This window comes from Egretta garzetta, unplaced genomic scaffold, assembly GCF_000687185.1.
Source record: "Egretta garzetta isolate BGI_Z169 unplaced genomic scaffold, ASM68718v1 scaffold54, whole genome shotgun sequence".
Lineage (NCBI taxonomy): Eukaryota > Metazoa > Chordata > Aves > Pelecaniformes > Ardeidae > Egretta > Egretta garzetta.
Window position 1 is genome coordinate 1,378,969 of NW_009259313.1, and position 4,511 is coordinate 1,383,479.

Sequence of the window (4,511 nt, forward strand, 5' to 3'; positions counted from 1 at the left end):
TATTTGTGTGAGCGTATATGTGTGTGTGCATTGAATACAGAAGAAATCCTGTCTTGTTATTGTATATTGCAAAAAACTTACAACTGATTAGGAGCTTCTTTCTCCTTCCTCTTAACTCAGCTGGTTTTACCACTCTTCCTCATGCTTTTGCTGCATTTATCAATTGTTATTGTCCAAAAACGATCCTACAATGAAGGAGGGACCCCTTTGCCAACACACAGTAACTGCCTGGGGGAGGTGACCTCCCAGCCTGCACACTGTCCTGCCTGAATAATTGCGCAACGGCATCAAAACCTCCCGGTGTAAGTACGTACGTACAGAGCAATGATTCGGGTTGGGTGAGGTGCGTGCTTCTGCGGCAAATCTCCCAGTCATCCCAGCACGGCAAGCTTTGCTTCACCCCCTGGAGCAGGCTTGAGGCACAGGGGTTGCACTTTGGGAAGATGCATTGCAGAAGCACACCAAGGCACCGCAGCCGCAGACGGGCGCGCGGCCCCTGTCATCAGACTAGAGTTAGTCAAAAGTTACCCCAGGGCATGGTGTGGCTGTCATGGCCTCAGCTCCAACCCTTTTGCCTACAGACACATGCCTGCCCGTCCCCACTGCTTGCTAATGTACGCATCACCTCAGTGGCCTAGATGGAAACTTAAAATCAGAAGGGACATTTTTTTATAAGCTCACAAGTGCTAGTGCGGAACAGGGGCAGAAATCACAGAATCACATGGCAAAACACGCCACGTCACCCGGACGAAGGTTCTTTTTAATGTGAAATTGCAGACATCCGAGGGCCATGTATTAGGTTTACTGGAGGGACCCATCTGTGGAGTTCAGGAAGGGGCACTTTGCCATTTGCAGGTGGAAACGGTAAAAGTCTTTAAAGTATTTTCGTATGCTCTGAAATTGCATATTGAAGCAGAAAAAAGAAACACTTCTCATCAAATAGAAGAAAATACATTAGGCGATGTGGAATGCATATGTGCACACATACACGTTTGCAAAGAGTTTGACTCTTTTTGAGTTTTGACTCCCAAGGACATATATATGTAGAACATACATTTATACACACATAGTCTTTTCTTATGTTTTTAATGGCTATTCATATATTTTTCCTCTTTGGAGTATACCCAGGCACTCCCAGCACTGTTTCTCTTTGTGAAGGAAATCAGGCAGCGCGGTAGAATTACGTCTAAAGTTGGCCTGCCAACTCTCTCATCTCTTACATCAAGGAAATTGAATCATGTACCTTGGCCTAAAAAATTAACATAGCTTGCATAAATATATTTGACAATGTCCTTGAGCTTCCTGGTGAGACGAAGACAAACACAAAGCAGCAGGAACAGCGTGTACGTGTTTTTTAGTTGGTTTTTTTTTTAATGCCATGGCATCAGTGACCATTTGTACTTTGGTGAAATTGCAGCACTGGATCCTATCAACACACTAAATAAATAAACAGGTGGTTGTGTGTGTAGTTGAACTAATGAAGCCAGGTTTCCTACCAGGTTATATCTTGTAGTTCAATTCCCTCACCTCTAATAAAATGTAAGCTCTGCTTTAGCTTTTCCTATCCTTGCAAAATGCTTTTCTCCCATGGGGATTCTCAGTTGTGTAACAAGGGGCGAGCAATCTTCCCCACAGTGGGGGCACTAATTCAAGGCCTTCTCCTTTAAAAGATCAACTAATTAAAAAAAAAAACCAAACTTGTCAGAAATTAATTTCTCTGTAGAATTTGACTGAGATTGGCCCAAGTCACAAAAATACTGGAGAGGATGCAGAGGTACAGTTACATTTGCACACACACATACATTAAGACAGTGCAGCTACAATAACTGTTCCCTGCTGGGAACTACGCTAAGCAGTGTATCTTTATTTGAAGAAAACAGAAGAGATCGGTCTGCTATTACCCATCTCCTTTTAACTCCAATTTATTAATTTTTCATTAAGGATACTGGACAACTGTTCCGGGCAAGAGCAGCAGAGAATATTGACAAGTCTGCCAGGGAATGCTTCCCCTCCCTATGAGGTAAGATATAATTTTGTTTATTTTTATAGCAAAAGATGCAGGAGAATTCAATACAGCTTGACAGTACAGTAGGATTTCTGGCAGGCTGGTTGCAAGTCTGGTCAAAGGTATTTAAGCTTTCACAATAGTTGGTGATTTATTAACGAGGTTTGCTTATACACTAACAAGACAACTGCTGAAGTAGTAAGTATGAAGTGTTGCACACGAAAAGTTTCTGTATTCATTACAAGCAGTAGATTAATCTCTAGTTGGGGGGGCTTTTCAGAAAGAACAGCATACCATAAAAGAAAATTCATAGAATAATTACAGCTAAAGAATTTTATGTCAAATGTAAAATACCAATGCCTTCCATACCCAAATGAAAACAGCAGTAAATTAAGCTTGGCTGGAAATAGCGTGCATCCATTACTTACAGTGTAATGGTTCTCTCTCCCATTGAACACAATTGCCCAATAATAAGTTGACTTTTCTAATATGACACAAAAATACTGTCCAAGTTCAAAATTTCCCAAAAGATCAGTTAAACTCATGGCCTGGTTTTACACAAATAGTGCTGTAAGAAGGCTGGTGCCCTATGCAGGTGTGCTGAGCTCATCCCCCAGCATCGGCCTGGGTCCGGGGGAGGAGGGAGGCAGGATGTCCACAGGGTCTTACCACCCTGGAGCTGCTCACCTTCATGAAACTTGTTGGAACTTCGGTATCTTGACAACTTTCTTCTGTCAAAATTGGCAGAATTTAAGCTACAGGTTCAGGAGCTACTACTGGGTGGAGAAAGCGTCATGGTATTGCCTGACCGAAGGACAGCACGTGGACAACCTGGGGACATAAGCTTTGTTTTCTTAGGAACTCAGGCTAAAAATACACTAAAATGCTAAAAATACACTAAAATACTAAAAATACATGGGGCTAACCATTTTAAAACAGATGGTGGTCTGGACTTGCATGTTTTTTAGGTCTTCAGGTACGAAATTTCTTTTGAACTAGGAAAAAAATCCACACGCAAAAGAATGGCAATTTTCTAAAACCAGTTCCTTTCAGGTTTTTAGAACATGTGTCACATTTAGACCATCTTACTTGTGCCAAATCTAGGTAAACTCGTGTTTAGTTCCCCCGGCCTGGAAAGCTGTTGTGTTCTGGCAGGTTTCTACACGCATGTGGTAACTTCTATGCTTCCATGCTGCTCTTTTAAGCTACAGGTTCAGGAGCTACTACTGGGTGGAGAAAGCGTCATGGTATTGCCTGACCGAAGGACAGCACGTGGACAACCTGGGGACATAAGCTTTGTTTTCTCAGGAACTCAGGCTAAAAATACACTAAAATGCTAAAAATACACTAAAATACTAAAAATACATGGGGCTAACAATTTTAAAACAGATGGTGGTCTGGACTTGCATGTTTTTTAGGTCTTCAGGTACGAAATTTCTTTTGAACTAGGAAAAAAATCCACACGCAAAAGAACGGCAATTTTCTAAAACCAGTTCCTTTCAGGTTTTTAGAACATGTGTCACATTTAGACCATCTTACTTGTGCCAAATCTAGGTAAACTCGTGTTTAGTTCCCCCGGCCTGGAAAGCTGTTGTGTTCTGGCAGGTTTCTACACGCATGTGGTAACTTCTATGCTTCCATGCTGCTCTGCCTGGGTAAAATGGCCACAGGTGAAAAGCAAATAAGGAGTTTGGGACCAGGCAGGTGACCTGTTTTTCACAGTTGCTATGCACCCAGGCAGTTGTGGACAGCAGCTCTCCTGGGCCATTAGTTTTGAGAACAGGCTGCTTGTCTAAGGCCTGCAGCCCAAGACAGCCACTTTGGAAAACTCATGTTGGTTTTTGCATCCATAATTTTTTTGGTTCAGCTTTGTGCTGTGTTTGCCCTCTGATAAAGTCTCTTTTTAAAATCCTTTCCTGTTTTAATTGGCTTATAGAAAGATTTTTGGCAGGTGGTATTGAAAAGAGAAAATAAAAATAAAGGTTCTCCAACAAATTTGTATTACTCTTCCCGAACATCTGAAATGCCATCAGCATGGAGATTCACATAGTCCTGTTCCATTTTAAACCACTGACGGATTATATAATTTAAAACAATTACTTATAGTGAAATTTGTTCTTTAAAGTAATTTTATTTTAGTAACGTTTCCAGAAAATTGAAGAGATTACCCTCCTCAGTTTAGAAATCTCAAATTACACACGTATGAACAGATTATACTTTTTTTGTAGCTAGGAAAAGTGTAGAATACAGAAATGGTATTCATTTCTCCATCTTAACAAATTTCTACCTTTCTCTCAGGTTGCAGTTTGGTCTCCCGTAAGGCTGGTTTCCTCCTCAGGCTCTTAATGAAGAGTTAGTTAGCAGCTATAGTTATTTTAAAGGAAGTCTTTGTAGATAAATAGACATTAGACTGATTTAATATCTTTATCAATGACCTGGATGAGGGGATTGAGTGTGCCCTCAGTAAATTTGCAGATGACACCAAACTGGGTGGCAGTGTTGATCT